We start from the raw sequence: 25,223 nt of genomic DNA on the forward strand, positions 1-25,223 counted from the left end.
TTGTTTATTAATGTCCTTTTTTTCAGGTGGAAGAATTCCTTTTAATATTTCTTATAGGACAGGTCTGGTGATGATGAAATCCATCAACTTTTGTATGCCTGGGAAAGTATTTATTTCTCCTTAATGTTTGAAGAATATTTTTGCAGGGATATACTATTCTAGGGTTAAGATTTTTTTCTCTCAGCACTTTAAGTATGTCAGGCCACCCTCTCCTGGCCTGTAAGGTTTCTACTGAGAAGTCTGCTGTTAGACAAAATGTAGCTTCTTTATATGTAATTTTTTTTATTTTTTCTTGCTTTCCTTAGGACATTTTCTTTATCCTTGACCTTTGGGAGCTTGATTATTACATGTCTTGAGGTAGTCTGCTTTGGGTTCAATCAGCTTGGTGTTCTATGACCTTCTTGTACCTGAATATTAATATCTTTCTCTAGGTTTGGAAAATTCTCTTTTATTATTTCTTTGAATAAACTTTCTACCCCAGTCTCTCTCTCTACCTCCTCTTTACAGCCAATAACTCTTAGATTTGCCCTCTTGAGGCTATTTTCTAGATCTCATAAACATGCTTTATTTCTTATTTATTTTCTTTTTTCTCTTCTGACTGTCTATTTTTAAATAGCCTGTCTTAAGGCTCACTAGTTCTTCCTTCTGCTTGGTCAATTCTTCTGTTGAGATACTCTGATACATTTCTCATTTGTCAGTTTGTCAATCGAATTCTTAAGCTCTAGAATGTCTCTTGATTTTTTATTATTTCTCTTTGTTAAATTTCTATGATAGGCTTCTCAGTTCCTTCTCTGTGTTATCTTAAAGTTTATTGAGCTTCTTCAGGACAGCTATTTTGAATTATTTGTCTGAAAGGTCACCTATCTCCATCACCCCAGGATTAGTTATTGATACCTTACTTAGGTAATTTGGTGAAGTCATGTCTTCTTGAATGTTCTTGATGCTGTAGATGTTTGTTGGTGTCTGGGCATTGAAGAATTAGGTATTTATTTTAATATTTACAGTCTGGCCTTATTTGAATCCATGATTCTTGAGAAGGATTTCTAGATATTCAAAGGGAATTGAGTTTTGTGATCTAAATCTTTAGTCACTGCAGCTGTATCAGCATTAGGGGTTCCCCAAGCTCAGTAATACTGACTTCTGCAGACTCCTGGTGGTACCACTTTGGTGTACTTGGGTAAGATAAGTGACAATTCCCTGGATTTCCAGGCAAAGTCTGTCACTTTCTTCCCTCACTCTCTGTGCTGGGCTGCTGGAGTTAAAGGAGGAGTGATATGGGCATTCCCTTGTGGCCACCAACATCAATTCATACCTGAAGCCTGCCCAGACTCACCCAAAGCCAGTGGTGACTATTGCTTGGCTACCTCTGATGTTTATTCAAAGCCCAAGGACTCTGCAGTCAGCTAGTGGTGAATCCTTCCAGGACTGGGTCTTTACCCTCAGGGTGGCATGTTTTCTTCTGGCTCAGGATGGGTCCAGAAATGCCATCCAGGAACTAAGGCCTGGACTCAAGGGTTTCAGGGGTCTGCTTGAGAACCAGTTCTTGTAGACATCCTTTCCTGATCTCTCTTCACCTCCTTAGTGTAAATGATTACTGCTCCTTGGAATATTGCTGTGGCCTATAAAGCCCTAATATGCTAATTTCACACTTTATTAAACATATTTGCTTGCATATCACCAATCTCAACTAATTAGTTAACTATTTGAAAGTAAATACTAAACAAAGCCTTGCTGGAACACAGTATGCATTTAATTACTATACATTGCAATAAAAAACTTGTAATTATTGATAAGAAAGAAAATGAGTCTCAACTACTTTAAGAAAGCCAAATACATGCAAACATGGATTTATTAAATAAGAAATACTAGAGGTAATGATATATCCTATAAAAAGATGCTTCACTTTGTAAGAGACCACTAAATCTTCATTGAAAATGTCATTTAAAATTGTCTTTATACTCAGTTTTCCCAGAATCTTTTACTTAAAATAAATAATATCTGTACTTCAAAAACCCAATTACAGGCAATGCTGTGATCTTTTTTTAATAAAAACAAGTTATAATCTGGTTATGGTAGCAGCTCCAGTTTGACTATTTTTGAAATATTTTATTAAATCCATATGCAAGAATTAAACAAATACTTTTCCCTTTTGAGAAGCTAGACATTGGTAGCCTAGTTTTGAAAATACCCTAAAAATTGTATGACACACATATCTTTAAATTAAACATTTGCCCTATATTATATATAATGTTTTAGTTTCCCCAAATTCTCACATTTGGTTTATTATTTTATGGTTATAACAACCCTATAATAAATGTTGATAATATTTCACCATCCCACTTCTTATCTTCCTTTAAAAAATGGAGAAAAAGTATATATGATTGTTTCAAAATCTCATAGTTAGGTTACTGACTCTATCCTTCTAATTAATTTATTTAATTTTGGAATTTATATTTTCCCATGATAAAACCTCATTCTGTTCTATGTTCTCAGTATATTTTTTAGTGTCAGCAATTGAAGCAATCAACAAACATTTCTTGTATGCCATCCTTTATTTATTGCTTTTGCAAAGTCTTCAGGCATTTTTAGTCAGAGTTCCAAATTAAGCTATTGTACTTTGAATCCAGCTTGAGAAATGCTGTACTCAAATAGCAAATCTTACCTTCCTCATACATTTTTATGCGAAGATCTGGGAATATATAGAGTTCTAAAGCAGCAAGCCCCCTCTGCTTAAGGCCAGAGTTCTCCTAGAGGTGGATTATTAAAGTTGTATTTTTCTGAACTGGGTAATCCAGACCAACACTCTCTGTTTGTTCTTTTTGTCTAATCTCTTTCCCACCCCCTAGTTTTCCACTGAGGAAAAGACCTGAAAAAATTAGATAACTTGCCTGAAGTCACATAACTAGTTGGTAGCAAGGCTTGGTCAACAAATAGAGTTTCTTGATTAGAAATCAATTATAACTAAAAACATCAATGTAACTGAAATGAACAATAAACAGCCAAGATTGGTTTTTTTGTAGATACAGCTGGATTATGAAAAACTTAAAATGTATTCCATTTAGCAAAACCTCTAAACGTATTCTGCATAGTGATTATATATATGCTGACACATCCTCTTCTTTCCCTTTTATAGCTGAAGAAGTTGATGACAATGTTGAGCTAATGACAGATAAATGCTAATCATAATTTATATTTGCATGAACATGCTTAATACTTTAGAAAGCACATTCATTTATTTGATCCCCTAAAAGCTGAGATTGTCACCAAATCCACAGGGGGTGGGTAAAGCAGTCACTTACCTGATTCCATGACTCTATTAAGATGGAGCCCAAGAGCATTTCAGGAGGTGGGACTCTGCATGCAGTGCTCTGTGCAGCATTTCACACTGTTAGGGATTCTGCTGACCAAGTTCAGGGCTACATGGATGTGAGGTGAAAGATGTGAGAGAAGAATATCAAATCCTAACCCAAACCTGCTGCAGAGAATCTCTGTTACTACTCAGCCTCCCACTTGGAATTTTGAAAGCAAAGCTCATGATTTCAGAGATAGGCTCAGACTTGTGAAATCCAGTGATGAAAAGCTCTTCAGAAATGCCAAGTTCTGATACTATTATGAGTTACAATTAGTTCTCTGATTATTTTTATTTTGGGGAAGAAAATCTCAGAAGTGATTAGTCAACTAGCTGAACAGCTGCAAAAGTCTTCATATTTGAAGACATTGCCCTCTTTGCAGAGGACAAGCAGTATAATCTCCAAATGCAAGCAAATTTTCCACATATATGGAGTTACTCTGTGAGCAGGCTTAATTTGGTAAAGTTTGCCTCTAGTTATGATATTAGGACACATTATAGATCAATAAATGATAGAATGTGGAGGCTGGAGAAAACCCCAATTTTGTTATTGCTGCATATGGTGAGCTTGGCAAACACAGAAGAAGATGAAATTTGAGTTTGATTAGTGATTTTTAAGGAAAAAAACAATTTGTAGAACACACTCAGACACATAATCTTTCTTTAGTAACATAAGATAATTTTTTGAATGTAATATATTAGTGGTTTGATATGTAACTTTTTGAGCCCTAATAAATCATAGATTTTATTTAATAAGTAATAACATTTGATATATTATATTTATGAATGTTATAAACACATAAACTATTTCATTTCTTAATATAAACTCATTTTATAGAACGAAGAAAAAATTATCTACAAGAAATATCACATCTTGACCATATTTTCTTTGTAATCCTATATTTTTTATCATCCAGAGAAAATTTTGTAGGGAGAAATGGAACTAATAATGCCTTCCTCATGAGATTGTTGTAAACTTTAGTGGGAAGACAAATGTTAGTCACTGGCATGTTATGGGTGGTAAATAAGGTTCACTTTTAACCCTCTTGCTGCTGTCAGGCAAAGATGGGAAGTTTGATCCCTGGTAGGCCAGAAGAAGACCATTTTTAGCCAGGTAAATCTTCTATAGTCAAGTAAATTCAAAACTTTTTCTATGAGTTTTTTTAAAAATTTTATTTTTGTTTCCACTTATCTATTATAGGAAAGGTGGGATAGCTGGAAGTGTCCACTATTCATAGAGAAAGCCCTCTTTCAGCATATGTGCTAGCTAATGACTGGATCAACTCTCAAAGTATCCTTGCTTCTGATGTACTTAGCCCTATGGTGTGCATTTGCTCTAGCTCACAGCAGGGATATTTATTGACTACCTACCTTCTCCGCTCCCCTTGTCCCCCATATTTTAAAGGTAAGCATACAACTCCATTGTTTTGAAGTATTTAAGATGTGAGAAATATGTGACATGGACAATATTACACTATATGATCAAGTGTTGAGTGCTAGAAATATAAAACACACTGGAGTGTCAGAGAGAATAAGCTGTCTTCCTTTTCTAGTGAGCTGAAAGATTTTCCTGGGGAAAGTAAGATTTGGATATAGAAGTACAGAGAGACATCACAGGGAAGAATATAGACTGGAAAGAAAGGTTAACTGTTCTTGGAGGAAAAAAGAAAGAAGAGGAATATTCCAGAAAGAAGGAAAATGCCAGTTTATCTGGAGCTAAGGGTTTGCACATTATCTTGATTAATCACAGGAACAGCTGCCAAGCTTTCATCATGAAATATTCTCCAGGAGAATTCATCAAGTTCCATTGCCTATTAATTTCTATTGATTCATTTTATTTGGCATCTTCAATAACAGAGGACACTTTTTTCCTAAAGAAATGAAGGGCAAAAAAATAAAGTTCACTGGAGAAATTATTTATATGTGATATTTAAAAACAAAGCAATGTCATTGCCCTAAGCAAATCATGAGGCTTTAGTTTTAATATAGGTCTGCAGTATGTCCTTGAAATTTCTAAATATACGGCTTAACATTTTTACTTGATACATATCGATTGATAGTGTTTTGGCATCTCCTATTTATTATTTATTAAGAAATTATAAAACACGGCAATACAGTGTTGCCTTGCTCTGGATTTGGAATTTTTAAAAAACCTGGTTTATAGTCCTACTTTTGCTGTTAAATACTCTTCTCCTGTGTGACCTCGAGCCTATTTCCCATCTGTGAATGTGTATAATCATGTACAAAATAAATGTGATTGCACTTTAACCCATTTTAATCCCTTCAAGTTCTAGAAAGTGTGTAATATTACATTTTCAAAGGAAACACTTGTCTTCTATTTTTATCCTTCTGAAAAACCACATTCATGATGAATAGGATCTGTATTATTCAAATCATTTTTTTTTTTTGTCAGGTAACAAGAGAGGTTTTCTAGGGCTGAAAACCAGCTTCTATACTAGTTAAAGCTTAATATCAAAACCAACTCCCTAAAGAAACTTAATGAGACAAAGGAAGATTTTAAAAGGAGGTATCTCTGCTCCTGGTGGGGAACTGCAAGGAATCATAAAATATATGTCATTTGACACTAATGACAATACAAGGTCTGCAGTTCTAACGTGCACCACAGGTACGATCACAGTTAACCTGACTGACCTTTCATGAAGCATAATAATATATTCACTCCTGCCCACTGGAACTGGTAAAGGGATGCTGTCCTTATGAGGAATATGCACTGTCTTCCACAGAAAGACTATTCCACAGGGGGCCAACTTCTGATGAATGGTTGCCCCACTTATGAACACAGCCAAAATGTCCCTCTCGTAATGTTACCACCTCGTCCCAATTCCTCAGTGGGAAGACTAAGCTCCAACTCTCAATCCAAGTGCGTTAGAGAGGAAATTGGCAGATTAAAAACTAGCTCAGACTATTGATTAAGCATCGCTGTTGCATCTCTATCAATAGAAGCCAAGGGAGCTTTTCTCGAAACCCCTGCAAGGAAGTCCATGACAGGTTTCTGCATATTCGTAGTTTCTCACAGCCCTGAGAAACTCTTTTAGACAATTTCATAAGCCTGGGTCCTGTGTGGGCATGTAATTCTAGCTACACATAAATAAATAACATCAGTGCTGAAGTACCTACACTTTTTGTTGTGAGGTAATTTTGTCCTAAATGCCTATTGCTATACATTTTTAATTCCCTCAGAATAAATCGAACTTTCCTTTACAAAGTAGTTAATGAAAGAGTAAGCTCTTGTGTTCTGTTTTTCCATTTGACAAAAACAAATTTATATTGCTACATCTGTGAGGTTTGAGAACATAGAAGACTCTACCACTATCCACCAAAGCAGATTTGAATTTTCTAGTGTTGCATATCTTTTTAATATTTAAAGTTTCGTATATTGTATAAACTTAAATAATACTATGATTATATACTGTAATGCGTGATAAATCTTCCTTGCCTAATTATTTGTAGTTAACGATGAGACAGTATCAAAATCATAGGAAAACAGTTCAGATCTGGATTGAGATTCTGGCTCTACCAATTAATAGTATTTTGACTTCTATAATTATCATAAATTTTGTGACCCTTCACTCTCATCTATTGAATGAGAATAATATTCTAACATCATAGGATTTAAAATAAGACAAGGAGATAATGTGTTTGGCACATCAAAGTGTTCAAAGAATACTACTCTTCTTCTTTCTTTAATCAAGTTGAAAGCACAGTGTGAGAATTTAATGACTGCTTCATTGAAAGAGAAAAAAATCCTCATGATTTCATCTTACACCTTCTATTTATTTCACTCTATAAACCTTACTAGGTTATCTTAATCTTTTTTGGCTACAATTATCTCCTATGTGCCAGTGCCCCAAATTTCTATTTCTGGTTCAAATCACTTTCCTATGCTCTAGACCCTTCTGTATGCTTTTTAGTAATCTCTACATATACATCTCTTTTAAGCTCACATTAAAGTCAACATTTCCAAGCCTAAGTTTAGCATGCACACCTTTGTACTCCCTCCTACCTTTAATACATATATTTAATACAATTACATCTTGCTTTGTTTCCTAACATGGGTGTCCAAACCAGAAATTTGGGTTACAACTTGGAATCGCCCCTCTAAATTTTTCACATTCAATCACCAAGCCCTGCCCCTTTTGCTTTTTTTAGATCCATCTACAACTCTCCATTCTTACTGCCACTACCCTACTTCATGTCACCATCATCTGTTGCCTGGAATTTGCAACCAGTTTTCAACTGGTCTCTCTCTTTTCCTCTCCTCTCCTCTCCTCTCCTCTCCTCTCCTCTCCTCTCCTCTCCTCTCCTCTCCTCTCCTCTCCTCTCCTCTCCTCTCCTCTCCTCTCCTCTCCTCTCCTCTCCTCTCCTCCCCTCCCCTCCCCTCCCCTCCCCTCCCCTCCCCTCCCCTCCCCTCCCCTCCCCTCCCCCCCTCCCCTCCCCTCCCCTCCCCTCCCCCCCTCCCCTCCCCTCCCCTCCCCTCCCCTCCCCTTCCCTCCCCTCCCCTCTCTCTTTACTTATGTTTCTCTCTTGTCTGTTGTTAATATTGCAGCCAGAAAGGCCTTTCTAAATATATATCAGATTGTCTCTTCCATACCTAAAACATAGTATTGCCATTGTTCTATTAATAACATGATTTATAACATGTATCTTTAACATGCTTTATATTTACAATGAAGTGCACTTTTCTAATCCCTTTCCTACACCCCCAAGAACTCAGACATTCCTTGTAGTGGTGCAGCCAACAGCTCTCAATTGAGTCCCTCCCTGGGCACTACCTTTAGCTAAAGAAAACCTACTTGCCCAAGGACACACCTTTCCCAAGGGGCAGCCTCCATCCAATGCATGCTCCATTGGGGGGCATAAAATTCTAGCCCCCATCTTAATTGGGAGCAACTCTGAAAGTCCATCCCAATTTCAGAGTTCCCCATGGAATTGTCTGAAGCCTTTGTTGTGACTGTATCACAGCCCAGTATCTTCTGCACACAAAGAGAGAAGTTGTGCAATTGACTTCCTTTGCTACCCTATCACATATTGATCATGAAAGCTCTCCCCATAAACTTTTGCATGAAAAACCTCAACCTATGAGTCTATTTCTAGGGTACTCCACCTTTGACACAGACTCTCCCCTGGACTGTTCAGCGTTTCAGCCTCATGCTGCATCCCTTCTGCCCTTTGCACTCTATCCTCACTCAGTCTGACCTAATTTCAGTTCTTCAAATATATGGTTCTTTACTTTTGGGTTTTGGCACTTGTTCTTTCCTCTGAGCTCTCCCCTCTCTCATTCTTTGGGTTTCTGCTTTAGGAGGCATTTCTGTTCCATGTTCTAGTTAAGTGCATATCATTTGCGCTCATCTGGTACTTCCTTTTTTATAGCACTCATCACTTCCATGTTGCATTGGCTGTGTCTAATCTATAATTGACTGGCTGTAATCTCTGTGAGGAAAGAAAATTGTTCACCATTATATCCTAACACATTTCACAGTGTTTAGCTAATGCTAATCTTTCAAAAAACATTTGCTGAATGATGAAATAACAGGTGAAAGACTGAACTGCTATTTAAGAGTGGATTTACATTGGTTGGAATATTTATAGAAAAGGAATTTAATTTATATATGTATTTAAGAATGATCATATGTATTTTGGAGGAGAACTTTAGCTTTTACTGAATATACGTGTGTGTGTACATGTGTGTGTGTTAATTCAGACACAAATAGTCATTAGCCCATATATCATTCAAATGCAGACATTAAAACAAATCTTGTAATGCAAGGCCCTCCATAATAGTTGCTCAAAATGTCAATTCAGTTTCTGTTAAGAACTTATTTCTAACTATATTAATTATATTTTTTAAATGATCCTTTCATAAAAACTGGACTTTAAAAATTGTCAGAACTTACAGTTGTACTGCCTTTCCACTCTCCCCCTGCTGTTCCTGACAATAGGCTTTTTGGGAAATGAAGGACCAAAATGGATACAATCCTGCTAAGCAGGTTATAAAGTAGTCCAGGAAATTAAATGACGTCAAAAAGGTGTTTGACTTAGTAAGGCCCTAGCCTTATGATGTAAAATGGAAAAGAAATAGGAAATTTGGTATAAATGCCAACCATTCACTGACTGTCACAGTTGGGTTCCCTGGAAGCATCAGATGCTCCAGAGACTCATCAGATGCTCCCCTGGGGAAAGGGACAGGACTTCCTACGCATTTCCAGGTGAGGAGGTTGCTGCTGTTGGCATACAGCAATTCTGAAAGGATGAAGCTATGAGCTGTTTGATATCAATATTGACATGGGGAGGGGGATCTGCACAGTGTCCTGATACAGGGGATTACAATGTGGATCAACATCTATTATGTTATTCCTCTGCCTCTGCACCCATGTCTTGAGATAACTATAGCCAATTCATTCTTATTACTGTCTCCCTTTTATATAAGTCAAGGTTCCCCAGAGAAACAGAACCTATATCTACATCAATACCAACATCCATCTATCAAGAGAATTTTATTGTGAGGAATTAGCTCACCAGATTGCAGAGGCTGAGATGTCCCATAGTCTGCCATCTGCAGGCTGGAAACCCAAGAAAGCTGGTGGTGTAACTCAGTACAAGTCTGAAGGCCTGAGAACCAAGGGAGCCAATCATGTAAATCCCAGTCCAAGCACAGGAGAAGATAGTATAATAAAGTGTCATAGCCCAAGCACTAAGGCAAAACAAAAGGGGCAAGTTCTTCCTTCTCTCCACCTTTTGTTCTATTCAGACCCTCCACAGGTTGCCTGATGCCCAACCTCATTAGAGAGGGAAATCTACTTTACTGAGTCTATAGATTCAAATGCTGATCTCATACTGAAACACCCTCACATACCCAGAAATGGTGTTTAGTCTGGGAAAACTCAAGCTGGCACACAAAATTAACCATCATACCTTTCTTCTGAACAGAGATAAACCGGTACCAGGATTCCCTTCATTGGCAAAAGTTTTCATTAATTTTCTTTGAATTCGTAAGTAGTCTCTATATTGTTGACAATCTCTTGTTTCTAAATTGAAAATAGAAAATGGCAATTCTGGCCCAGAATTTAACAATAATAACATTTAATATTATTAAATATTTCATTTTGATATGAGAAAATAATATTGAAATCTGGAAGATTCTTCTAAGAGATGTTAGTAAAAGCAGATGTTATTTTTTAATGTCATTTATCCTTATTTTTAAATGTCCTTGGGGACATTTTGGTGTCAGTGGGAAATCTGTACATAATTATATGTTCACTCTCAACTTGAGAGAAAATTGATGAATTGGTAGTAAGACTGTTAGAAGTTTCTAGAGTGAGTGAAACCAGACCATAGGCCCACCTCCAATGAAGAGCTTTGCTTAAGACATTGTATACTTGTTCACAAAAAGATGTCAACCTATCAATCTTCATTTGATATTGAAAGCATAAGAATTTGCCCATAACCTTTATTCAACATTAGCTCTCTATTTTCTGACCATTACCAAACGTTAGAAAAGCATAGTTTATAAGAGGATACTTTAAAGACATGCAGTTCAGTCTCTACCAAAGGTTTTCCGGGCTTTGTTACTGGATAAGCAGAAAGCTTTATCTTGGTGTCATTTTTTTCCCACTGAGAATAAAATCTAGAAGTATAATAGAAAATGATCAAATTCTGGAAAGACCCAGCACAGGTTGGATTTAGTTATGATACCATTGTTTTCACTGATGTAGAGTAAGAGGCTGTAATTAAAACCACAACAGTGTCTATTAATAGTCTGGCCAAACAGTGTAGTTTAAAACAAAAAAGAAATCTGTGTCTTTTGGACAAGAGGGTAGGAAAAAATCTAAAGTTAAAATTGGCTTCAAATTCAAGTTTTGAAAGGATTTTAAATGGGATCATGTAAATCAAGCTAAATACACATGCAAATCACTATGTAAACTGACTATGAATCTTAGCACATAAATTGCTAAACTAGAAAGTAGTTGGACAGTTATTTGCTCTCTGGGGAGTGTAAAAATTTCCAGGCCCACGGCCAATGGGCTTGATGCCTGGTTAACTTCAGGCTGGCTGGACACTCACTTATTATTGAAAGCCTATCCAGTGGGTCAGGTCTAGCTCTGGCAGGTGGAATCTAGGATAAAAGAGAAGACCACTTGGCCAAGTTTGTTCATCTCAGTGGTATTCTCGACCTTTGCCAAAACATAGTGTAACTTATCTCTGGCAAGAAAAGAAAATTGTTGTAAGAATTGCTTCTTAGGGGGAAAAAGTTAGAGGGGCTTATAGATTTTTAATAATTATACATATATATAAATTCTATATAGGATATATATGTGTACACATATATTTTTCAAATTTTAAAATACTTTTTGTACTTAGAGATGAAATATCTTTAAAAAAATTTTTGTGTGACACAGCCAAGTTGACTCAAAAAAAAAAAAAGACCCAAAATCCTCAGAAAATGCCAGAAGTAGTTGGCTTCAGGGCCACATTATATGATTGACCCTTATATTCTTGTCATATCCTCTTGGCCTCACTTGCTGTGAAACCTCAGCTACTTGCTTATTTTGGCCATTGCAGCTGTAACTATCACAGGATGGTGACAGAACTCTGAGGTCACTGAAAGAAGCCTTGTGCTCTGCTCACCACTTCTGGTCTCTTAGGAAGCATTGGGTCACAGGGGTCTCATATGAAGATCTGGCCCCTTTAGAGTCTGTCAAAGGACCAGGATGCCCAGCTCATAAGGGGGACAGTGTATTACATTTCCATGGAACAAATATTGATCAGGAGGAGACAAGAGGGAGGAGGAGCCAGTAGCTAGGGTTCTTCTTTTCCTCCTCTTATGGACAGCCCCAAAGTGTAGTGTTGTTATACAGCATGCCCAAAGACATCCCACATGGCTCAGTGAGGAGCTGTGTCTCTTCATAAATCAGGCCAGCCCCATAATGCACAAATACTTGAATTTGCTCCCTCCTTCCCCTAACTCACTTCCTATTTCCTCTCATTTGCTGTCCTGTGATTGCCTCTGGCTTTGTTTTCTAGTTGACCATGGCTAAAACTGGATCATAATACTTTAACTATTGCTTGATGGAATAATTATAAAATACTATAAATTCCCATCACATGCTAACGTTTGCTAACTAGTTTTTCTAAGCTTTATTGTTATTAAGAAAATAATAGCTAAAAGCAAAAGAAAAATGGGGAAGGCTTAATTGCAAAGTATTAACAGTGGTTTTCTTTGATATATTTATTAAGAATTTCTGGTTTCTGATTTTTTAGCATATTTTTAGTTTCTTTCTTCTGTAGTGCAAGTATATTATTTAGTTATAGGCCTATAAAATGAAAGCAAATGGAAATATTTTAGACTTCATTTTTAAATATTATATCTATTACTTTTTTTCGACTTAAAAATAGTATTTTACACGAATTTTTACTACTATTTTATTTTAAATGCAAAACCAGAACTTAGTAGATTCTCAACAAATATTTGAATATGGGAATATATTGAATAGGTATTTCCTCATTTCCAAAATATCATTTTGTCTCCCTTCATATCTGTAATATTACCTCTTTCCTCCTCCATTTTAAGTCCAAATCCTCTCATCTCTTGCCTAGACTATTACAAAAGCTTCCCAATTACAATCCCTGCTTCCGCACTTGCCCTGTTCTGATTCCAGCTGTTAGCTTGAATAATCTTTTAAAAATGCAAATCAAAGAATGTCATTCCACTGCTTAATATATCTAGAAGAAAGCTCAAATCCCTTATCAAGTCCATATAAAGCCCACATGCTCTGGCCCCTGCCTCATCTCATTCTCCCTCATTCACAGCAGCTTTTTCTTCCCCTCCAATAGGTTGCACTCATTCCCGCCTGAGACTTGCCCATACTGTTCCCTTTTTATGGAATATTCCTACTCTACATCTTAAAATTATTTCCTTTTACTAGTCATTCTAGCCTTGCTTTCAATACAGCCTCCTCAGCCAGGTGTGTGCCTAGCAAACCAGTCCAATTTAACCTCTCATGTCTCATTCCACATTGTCATTCCTTTTCATAGTACCCTGACTTCCTTTCATCCTAGAACTTTCCACCATCTGAATTATTTTGTTAATTTACTCATTTAATTTTTGTTTATTTTTGGACATGCCTCCTGCTTCCTTACCTAGCATATATATATATATATATATATATATATATATATATATATATATATATATATATACTAGAATGTATGCTCTGGGCGGGCAGGCATTACTTAGTTGTGTTTTGTTCAGCACCTGAGACAGCACCTGGCACCTACCAGACACTGAATTTGTACTTGTCTGTATTGATTAAGGTAGCGCTAATATTCTGTAACTTGCATTTAAAGTTCTTTCATCTTAGAGATATTATTCTGAAACCTTAGGCAGCTTTACCCTGAAAAAGTAATAAAGGGGAAAAATAAGTTAATGAAATACTTCTTTAAGCAGAGTGCTCCATCAAAAAACTAAATAATATTTGGCTACTTATTTTGAAAAATTGGATAAAGGGGAAGAAGATGCTTAGGAAGAACTAACTGTTCACTGCTTAAAACTCTCATATTGGGCCGGGCGCGGTGGCTCACGCCTGTAATCCTAGCTCTCTGGGAGGCCGAGGCGGGCGGATTGCTCAAGGTCAGGAGTTCAAAACCAGCCTGAGCAAGAGCGAGACCCCGTCTCTACTATAAATAGAAAGAAATTAATTGGCCAACTGATATGTATATAAAAAATTAGCCGGGCATGGTGGCGCATGCCTGTAGTCCCAGCTACTCGGGAGGCTGAGGCAGTAGGATCGCTCGAGCCCAGGAGTTTGAGGTTGCTGTGAGCTAGGCTGACGCCACGGCACTCACTCTAGCCTGGACAACAAAGTGAGACTCTGTCTCAAAAAAAAAAAAAAAAAAAAAAAACTCTCATATTGTATTTCCTCTTGATAAGCTTTTTAAAAAAGCATTTATTAATTTTTCTGGAATTTCAAAATACATTAGTGTTTTCATGTTTGTAGTCAATGCTTTCTATATCTAAAAGAATTCTTCTAGTTGAAATCATCCTAGTTTGGTTTTTCCTGGAAGCAAATACTTGAAGTATTTCTGTATAAAATAACAGTAGGTTTCCCCAATTAATCAAGCAATTTCATAAAGTTAATTTCTCCACTGTGATCTAAAACATTTTTCTTCCCCACTACTGTTATATGGGACTTGCCATCATTGGGTAGTTAAGTCAAGAATTATGGACAATTGAGGCTGATTGATGGTCTCTGTCGAGCCTTGGCACCTTTGTATGAAACAGGGGCTCTAACTGCCAGCTGACAAAGCAGTCAGAGAAATTGCTGTCACCATGAAGCTCTTCCTGGAAATAGAAATTCAGATCAGCAATACCTAGGAGTTTTGGAAGCTACATTACAATTTTACTTTCTTCTAAATTTATTTGCTCACCACTCTCCCAACACACACACACACACACACACACACACACACACACACACACAATTTTTATGCATCCCCAAAGTAATATGAAGCAGAATTATATATGTCCTAATTCATTGCTCTGGGGATTTTCTATAAGAATATTTTTCTTACAAGAAAGAATTGTATATTGTAAAAACATCACTCCAGAACTTCATGTTTATAACATGTTTCCTTTATTTTCCAGTGGTAGAACGTGCTCTATAGAGAGTTGGTAAAATTGCTATCCTCCACATTGGTTTGCTGTCTGCAGATGAAATTAAAAACACTTTAATGTGCCCTTCAGTCCAGTATTACCACTTCTTGTCCATGTTTAAATTGGGTTTAATTGCTCCAATGTCTGTCAATAGCAATATTCGTGTTAAACAGTGATTGAGGGGCATGTAAAATGCTTTAACAATAATTTTGTCTAGAGTCTCCAATGTTGTCTTTATGGTGGATAAATAAATATAAGATATTGGATATTTTCCATATGCACTGGATGAAACATTTAAATGTTGTTGTTATTGGGAAGGTATAATGTTCAAACATCTTAATAGCTCTCTATTTTTACTTCTCTTTTAGTGTACACTGACTATTGTGAGACTCACTCTGCAGTAGAACACATCTCTTAAATTTCCTTTTATTTCATGGCTAGTTGGTGGACAGAAAAGGGCAAATATGGATCCATCTTTCTATCTAATCCTTGGAGAACTATAAAAATGAAAACCTGCTAGTCTAATTTTGTAGTCTCATTGCTCCAAAAAGTAAAATAATTGCATATACATTAAATCAGTCCCTAGTGAGAGACTAATAGATCCAAATATCATATTTAGAAATCAAGCTCTAAACTTTCAATAAGGAATTTAAAAATTTCTGATCAACCAGTTTAGGAATGCTTATTATCGAACTGAAGTACCATATTTGCATATAAAAATGGGACTGGTTCATTGTCTTGTTTCTCATGTTTATAAAAATATATGGAGCAAATACTCACTGCTTCTTGATTTTGTTTCACCTATAAAGAAAAAGATGCTGAATTTTTTTTCTTGTCTTTACTTCTTTATGTTCTAGTCATCTTTTTTTCTCTTTTTTTGGCTTATGTTTATTACACTCACTAGTAAAATAAAATAGCATGCTCAGATATGCAACCAGAATCATACTTTAAAGTGTGCAAATACTGAAACTAGCTCTCCTCAATCTAAAAGTATCTTACTTTCTCAATATTTTTTCTCCATTTACAAGAAGACACTGGAGCTTTTGGCTTCACTACTAAGAGTGGAGTAATTAGAATCTTCTAACAGCATAAGCTTTGTACATACTATCATTTTTTTAGAATAATGGAAGCAGTGAAAAATAACATAAACACGAGAAACACATATTGTAGATAAATTATTATTTTTTAAAACTTCATACAATCAGTTTGTGCTTTACTTATTCTAAGCCCTGAGGTATTATTCTTTTTCCAAAGTATAATTATATGGCAAATGTTTTGTAGATTTATGACTATATCCAGAATTTGAATAAAAAAAGAAGAATTTATAAGACCTTTGTATTTTCTTGGAGTATCTGATGGATAACTAGGCAGCTCATCACACCCGGTGTCTATGTTCTTCAGTATATTTCCGTATAACTCATATGCCACTTGTTTTTGCTAATTCTGGGCATTAAGGATACATGACAGGTACAGGACTGCTATATTTTGTTAATTTGTCTCTTCCCTACTTCACCGTGAAACATTTACTTTCTTCACACAAAGCTCCTATTCAACGTGAGCCAGTTAGAATCATTATTATGTGATCTCAAGGAGAATCCAAGTAGGCAGTGAGGCCTGGATCCCAAAGGCATCCACACCTGGCAAACTGCCCACTCTCTTCATAATTGACCTGATTGTGCTTTCTGCCCAAAAGCTCACACTCATACCACAGGGCTAAGTCTGCCTCCAGGTTAAACCCTTCGTATAGCAGTCCAATTTTGAATAAACTCTTTGCCCGATGCTTATTCCACCTGCTTTATTTCTAAACTGGCTATAGAATTCATTCACAAGAATGAACCTTGATCTATAAAACCTCACAGTTATATGAATTGGACTATAATGTACATCAATTCTTCCAGTTAGTCTTTATTTGGAAGCCTACTTTCCATTTTTCCCCTTTTGGTAAGAGTGCCAGATTTACTTTAAAAAAATTACCTCTTCTCATTTTTGTATAGTCAAGGTGTCTTGCTCTCTGTTGGTAAAGGGAAAAACAAATGACTCATTATGTCAACTGGATTTTTTCTCCCCCAGTATGTAGAACTTGAGCAGAATGAATACAAAGATAGAAAAAGTGGTCAGAGCCTGTTTGATTTTGTGGTGATACTCTGATGGGTCTGCTACTTGGAATCTTCAGAGCCTTGTTCTTAATTTTTTTTCTGAGGCTTCTTCTTTAGCCTTCCTATGAATTTTGAAATATTAAATATCTTGTAATACATTATTTACTGTTTAAGTTAGTAAGAGTTGATTTCTATTGCTTGTTACCAAAAAATTCTAGCTGATGTAGGTTGCTTTCTTGAATATAACTCTGTACTGCCTCTATATTCTTTATGGAATTTAATCAACATAATTATTTCTGAATGAGTATTTTTGGGTGAATTTTGACTGTTTAAAGATGGTTTAATGGAGGGACCTACCAGCTTGGATTTTAGGTCTAGTTAAAGAGAAGAGTGAATTACCACATCATATTTCTGATCATGCAATAAGTATTTGTTTGGGTGCCTATAAAGAGTATATTTTTGTGTTGGATTAAGAGAGGATATAAAATAATAGAGCTTACAAATCTCCGTCTTAAACAAAGTTTTAATTTCATGGTCTAATAAAGTCATATTAGACACAACTACAGAAAGTGAAGCAAACATGTACACTTTTGTACCTTACAATACAAAAGATATCATAAGGCAATTGTATGATCCATTGCCAAATGAGAGGTAGACATAGGTGCTGTGATGTCAGAGGCAGGTATGACACCTGTGTGCTGAAGTGATCTGAGAAAGTTTCACAGGGACCTGAAGGATTGGATTGAACTGGGCTAAGAAGGATGGAGTGTCCAATGAGTATCCCTCAATCCTGCAAAGGATGCAAGACCACAAGAAGACCACAAGGAGATAGCCGTAGAGGGTACACAATCATAATACTCCTGAACTGGTCTGTCACACATTCATGCCTCATTTCTTCATCGTCTTCTGCTTCAACTCTCACATTAGCTTTCTGACTTATCTGTTCAGACAGTCTGATTTGGCAACCCATTTGATCAAATCACAGAGTTCTTGATCCTCCTACTTTAGTCGCAAGCTGAGAAGTGCCATCTTCTTCCAATATTGATTTTGGAGTGTCCTCTTGGTAATGTCCTTCCTCCAGTTGGCTCCTCTCCTGAAATAATTTGCTCCTCTCCTGTTTGAGTAGCATCTCCTGGGCACAGTCCAACCTTCTCTCCTTGACAACAGTTCCCAAAGGTTGTGCTCAAATAACTGGGAGGACGTGGGTAGACTGAGGGAAAGACACTTCAGGGCGATGAAGGACATGAAAAACAGCATGAGCCCAAGGGGCAGAGGCAGAAGACTATCTAATATCTTCATGGGAGAAGCTCTGACTGATTGGGGTGACAAGATTGAGTGGGGGAATAGTGGGGTATTAAAAATGCTAAAGCATGTTGTAGTTAGTTTATAAGAGTGTAGCACCTGAATAATGCCTGCATTTTCTTCTTTAGGTAATAGGAGCACACTGAATGTCTTTAATCAGCACTATCTATATGAACATTGGGATTTAGGAAGGTTAATTTGGGAATGTTATGCCCAATAGATTGAAAACAGGAAGATCTTACAACAACATATAGATATGAAGAGATGAGGATCTTGGCTAGGATGGTGACAGTGGGTATGGAAATAAGTGACTGATTTTGAGAGGCATAATGGTGTGCCCAAGATCCCCAAATGGTTTTTATTGTGCTGTGCTTGCACAGAATAAATTGCCCATTGATTACAATGTAGATTTCAGAGATAATCATGATAATAGTAGAAATGGCTTGTATTATTTTATCCATATTAGTTGGCAAAAATAGTCTGATTCTTCAAAATTCTTTCACTTGAGATATAAAGACACAAAATAATTTGATCCAGCAATCCCATTACTGGGCATCTACCCAAAGGAAAAAAAAGAAATTCTATAAAAAAGACATCTGCATGTTTATAGCAGCACAATTTGTAATTGCAAAGCTGTGGAAACAAACCAAATTCCCATCAATACATGAGTGGATTAATAAAATGTGGTATATATATACATGGAGTACTACTCAGCCATAAAAAAATAATGGTGAACTAGCCCCTCTTGTATTATCCTGGATACAGCTGGAGCCCATTCTACTAAGTGAAGTATCCCAAGAATGGAATAACAAGCTCCATATGTACTCACAATCAAATTGATATTAATTGATCAACACTTATGTGCACATACAGTAGTAACATTCATTGGTGTCAACAGGTGGGAGGGGTAAGGAGGGGATGGGTATATTCACACCTAATGGGTGTGGTGTGCACTGTCTGGGGGAATGGACACACTTGTAGCTCTGACTTGGGTGGGGCAAAGGCAATATATGTAACTTAAACATATGTACCTCCATAATATTCTCTTTTTTTTTTGAGACAGAGTCTCACTCTGTTGCTAGGGCTAGAGTGCCATGTCATCAGCCTAGCTTACAGCAACCTCAAATTCCTGGGCTGAAGCGATCCTCCTGCCTCAGCCTTCCCAGTAACTGGGACTACAGGCATGCGCCACCATGCCCAGTTAACTTTTTCTATGTATTTTTAGTTGGCCAATTAATTTCTTTCTATTTTTAGTAGAGATGGGATCTCGCTCTTGCTCAGGCTGGTTTTGAACTCCTGACCTTGAGTGATTCTCCTGCCTCGGCCTCCCAGAGAGCTAGGATTACAGGCGTGAGCCACTGTGCCCGGGCCCCCATAATATTCTGAAATAAAAAAATTAGTAGTATAACATTACAGTAACTCACATTCTAAGTCTATTTGAAGACAGAAATATTTTCTCTAATTTGAATATAGGTTTAAGAATTTTATTATAAACCTTGGTCTCTTTGCAGGACAGTTTGGCATTATTTTTTAATAATGAAGAACACATACCCATAATATGCTGAAATTAAAAAAAAAGAAATAAAATAAATTACAAAAAATAAAAACTTCCATAATAAAAAGTAAAAAAAAAAAATAACACATAGTCTTCACATATTTTCAGAAATATGCTATGAATCAGGTAGGATGCTATTTACCTAGTCATTTTGTAGTTTTAATGAAAGCTTTTCAAGATCCATTGCTTCAGGCAAGCAAAGCACATAAATCACTGATATAAGCCTTGGAAATAAGGTAGCAGTCCGGATCCTCCACCTCCCATTTACCAGTGCGTGCACACAAATACGGCCGGAGGCAGTGCGGTCTGTTGAACTTAATCTTGTAAAGGTTTTCTTTTTATAGATAAGCTAGAATATGTCTTTTTTCCTCTGCTGATAAAAGTCCTACTTAGTCTTTCAAAATTACAAACAAAAAATGAAATTCATAAAAGTACAAAAACTTAAAAAAATAACCAATGCTACCACCTAGAGACGTTAGTGTATGATGTGTATCTTTCTAGACATTTTAATAAATCTATATATACATGAACTTACAAGAGTTTTAAAGAGATGAAAAATAGTTAAAATATATGGAAATATTTTTTTTTCTCTCTCTCCCTCCCTCACTCCCTCCCTCCCTCCCTCCCTCCCTCTCTGTCTCCTTCTCTTCCTCTTTTTGTGACTCTCTGTCTCTCTCCCTCAGAAATATTTTCAAATATATATACATACACCTATTCTAATTGTGATTGTAGGAACAGTACATGAATAAATATGTGAGGTGGCTTATGATGGGACTTTGAATCTCATGGGGGCCAGCCCTCAGGAGCAGATTGCTTGTTTAGTGAATGTTTGCAATTGAGGGTGTCTATACCCATTTTATTAACCACTTCAGTACGAGTCTCGACTATAGCCGACAGCCACAGATGAACTCGCACAGCCGAGTGTCGACTTTAGCCGACAGTCGTGATATGACTTTTCTAATTTTTCATTTATTAAAATAAAATTGTGACCATTTAAAAATAACGTAATGAAAACATATATGTATATGTTCCGTATTCTGATTTACATTACAAGTAAAGCTGCCTGTAGAGTAAAACAAGCTTTCAGTGCTTTAAAGCTTTCCTTATCACACAAGAGCAAAACGGATCCGTCGTCAATGAACAGCACAAACTATTGTGCGGGACTGTGAGTGCCGGCTTTGGGTAAGGTTTCCCGGCTGGTGAGCGCTGTACTGAAGTGGTTAAGGAGTGTTTTCTTCTCTGGCAGAGTTGATATTAAGAAGTAGGACCATCTGATAGTTTTGTCTTTTTTTCTGTTAAGAAGAAGCACACAAAATCCAGTTTGATTCTTCTGTCTGCCCTAGTAAAACAAATTAAGTAGTATAGCCTCCATATCTGGCCCGGGGGAATGAATGGAACTTTTTATCAGCATTGTCTCCACTGCTGAGAGAGAAGAGGGGAGAGATAGAGATAGAGAGAGAACAGACAGATGATAAATTGATACACCACACACACACACACACACACACACACGGAGGGAGGTTTGTAAGATGATCCAAATATTAACACTGAGCTGACAGCTGACAGTTTTAACAAATAAATGCTCTTAGATTACTGTATAACACCATGACCCTAACCAGACCACACAAAAACACAAATGTCAAATTTATCTCCATAGAAAAAAATGACTGGAATGAAATACATTAAAACACAATAATTATTTTTATCTCAAAGAAATATGGTTTTATCTTTTTTCTTCTTTTGAGGTTTCTGTGTTTTTCAAATTTCTACAGAAAACTGGTTACTTTTACAATTTGAAACATTAATACTAGATAGTAAGGAAACAATAATAGATATTAAGGAAATAAATGTATGTTTCTGTAGTGCAATGTGTTCTTCAGATAACATGAGACAATGCAGACCCCTTTGAAATAACTACTGTGATTTTTCTGGCCTGGTGTTATGTATTGAAAAAGCTGGCTGGAGCTAGCCAGACTGTAGAGGACTGATCTGTGATCAATGCCTAGTGAATGTGTACTGAGATTTGGTTCACAGATGTTCTCAGTTTATATCAAACTGGCAACAAACAGTACAGAGTATAAAACCAGCTATAGATTAAGAGTGAGAGGATGCAGCTCCTCCCAGCCCTGCTTCCTTTCTGAGGCCAGCCCAAAGATAGTGACCTATGAGATAATATTATTGGAGTCCAGAGCTGTGGGCTGGCCACCTATCATGTCTTTCAGGTCAAGTCACAATTCAAGACTTATCTACTGTCATACAGGATACTCCTTGAATGGACACAAGTCCATACTTTCTAGATCCATTTCTTATCATAAACTGTTTAGGTGGCCTTTTACAATGAGATCTATGGAATTTACATGTGCCTACTGAGGTTCCTGGCCTGATTTCTCTCACTGTTCTGTCTTGCTTGTTCCATTCCTTACTTTTCCTCCCTGAGTTCTCATGACTTTTTGGACTATTTGCATGGGACCACAATAGTAGGCTTCTTTTAAGTATAGATCTCTGTATTGTGTAAGTATTGTACAAAAATAAAGCTAAATCTCCAGAGAGCCAAATATTGATTGGAACTGTCTTATCAACTTGGGGTGAGGAGAGGGATTCAGGCACATGAAATTTATAACAAATCACTACTAATCACCAGCACCCTCTCCTTCACACCCAAACCTCCTTTCTTCCCTATTACCTAGAATGAACCTGGGTTTTTGTAAACTTTCTTGCATAATTAAGGGAAGTGAAGGATGACAGAGAAAGGGGAAGGCCAAAGAAGAAATTTTTTATAAACATTAATTGAGGAATAAAATAGATGAGGTGATCACATATGATTCGATACATACCCAACTACTGTTACGGTTGTTATTATTATTGTTATTATTAAGAACTGGAATTATTATCTGTTTTATTCATGGCTTTTTTTCCTCAGTGTCTAGAACAGTCCCTAATATAGTAGGCAATCAATAGATATCTATTGGATGCCTTTTGAGCTAATTATCCCCCCCAAAATCATTGACTATCGTTTTTTTTCTTCATACATTTACCATCAGAAAATATAAGAGTTTATTCATGACTTAGTGCAAATAGGGTGTCCACTGAAGATTCAAAAGAGGCTCTGATTATTTTGATATTAGAGCTTTTAATGTCCTATGTATTTATTTATTCTCTTTTAGAGTTTATATACTTTCTAGGTAATGATTCTCATCTTTTTATTTAACAAAACTATCTAAAATATTTCAACACTAAAATATTAGATGAGGCCAAGTTCTTTCACTACCATGTTTATAGCATAAAACAGTAGAGAAGTTTTATGCTTACAGAGAAGTTGACAGAGAAGGCCTATTTCTTCCCATTTTTTTTGTTATTCAGCTAACTTCTTGTAAATACTTTAGTCCAAGAGATATATTGATAGACTCAATGTGTACTGGTATAAATAGTATACTCTATTGTGGCCCAAAACACACTAATGCATACAAAATTAATCATAATTTCCATAAATAAATATAAAGCATAAGATTATATAGTTTCTATTTAAGCTTAAGTCACTCCCTCCCTATTCCAATAAAATATTTTGTTTTCCTCTTGATAAAATGCAAAACAAAACAATGGCTATAATGATAATAATCCTCAACATAGATCTCTAAAATATCAACTTACCAGTATATTTGAATACTTCAGTTATGTTGAACAACTAAGTTATGGTTGCTAAGGCTCAGATAGACACTGAAATGATGTTTAAAATGCTATATTTTTCTTTTGAATATCTCAAATTAAACAAATGAATGAATAAATTAAAAATAAAATGGTATATTTGAATGTATGATATGAACTAAAGAATATGGATAATTTTGTTATATTGGCCAAAGGAATATTAAATAGGCTGGGAACAAGGGGAGTAAAGTATTTTTTATGAGATTTATACCCAAACGGTAAGTAGGTTTTTGGTAATTCTTTTTCATTTTAATACACATCTTTTTATATCATTTAAAATTAACTTTGCTTTTCAATAGTTTTTCATTCTTACTGATGAATGATAAACCCCAAAGATCTCATATACTTATTGGATATAGATCTATTGAGAACTTTGTTTTCTGCTAGACATTCCATCTCTGAGAACCAAACTTTGTTAGTGGGTTGGTGCAGCTCTCCATAATTTCTCATTGCCATTTTATCATAAATTTCATAAAATTTCTTCTGAATGAGAATGAAAACTTGGGTACAGAGCATGAGACAGCAAGTCTGCACGAAATCTCAGGGGTAGTAGTAGGACCATTGAGTGCCAGAGGAAGAAGCACCAAGAGGTAGGAATGGGGAGAGATGACAAAATTAGAGGAGATAAAACGTACACAGCACCATCTACTCTTATATGGCAGCACTAGAGCAATAGGATCAATTTAAACAATAAGCAAAATAAAATTCTCAATGAAGAAATTAGTTAAGTTTGTGGAACTTTTCAGAGTAAAAAATTATCTTATTCTTTCTGACTCATACTAGACTAATTTATACATGGGTATGAAACCTTACTACATTTTGGAATCTGAAAAGTCTTTATTTAATTGGCCAGAAGATGGAGCCATTATATAAAGAATTTTTAAAACTTGCAGACTAAAATGGAACTACAATTTCTCTTTTTGCACTATTATTATTTTGAAACATCTTTTGGTATCTGAATAGTCTGAGTAGCATCTTGCTTTTAACGATGGAAAGGAGATTTTATGTTTTAATCTAACCTATGCAGAGACATAACATATTATTAAGTCAATTTATACCTAGTAAAGTGAGAATATACATGGAGGTTTCATCTCTTCTGTCTCAATGGGTGAATTATATAAGGAGAGGCACCTGTAAGGTATAACAATCTGTCACATGTTTACACTGCAGAATTATAATCACATTAGTTACTTTGGACCAGGGGAAACTTTGCCAAGCAGATGGCATTTGAGTTGCTACTCTTTAACATTCTTATTTCAGATTCTAATATAATAGGTAGTCTGGGACTATATTTGAAACAGAGATGATTTAATTTTTTTATCCATTGTGTACCATATGTAAGCACCACTGTTACCACATCCATTAATAATAATTCTTCTCTGTTACCTTTTGAACTTTTCCAAGCATTTTCCAAGTTCTTTTATGTACTACTTATAATAATCTCTATTTACCTAGAATGGGAAGCAAAACAAAGAAGTTAAATCTATATTTAACTAAGATTGATCACACAGGCAGTAAATAGCGGAGAGTGAGACCTCAAAATGAGAT

General features: G+C 36.0%; 1 long non-coding RNA gene across 4 annotated transcripts in view; it reads left to right on the forward strand.

Moving 5' to 3' along the window:
* Window positions 1-25,223, forward strand: part of LOC105867224 (uncharacterized) — a 142,531-nt gene that overhangs the window by 9,115 nt on the left and 108,193 nt on the right. The window lies entirely within an intron of this gene.

The sequence above is a fragment of the Microcebus murinus genome, chromosome 8, assembly GCF_040939455.1.
Source record: "Microcebus murinus isolate Inina chromosome 8, M.murinus_Inina_mat1.0, whole genome shotgun sequence".
Taxonomy (NCBI): domain Eukaryota; kingdom Metazoa; phylum Chordata; class Mammalia; order Primates; family Cheirogaleidae; genus Microcebus; species Microcebus murinus.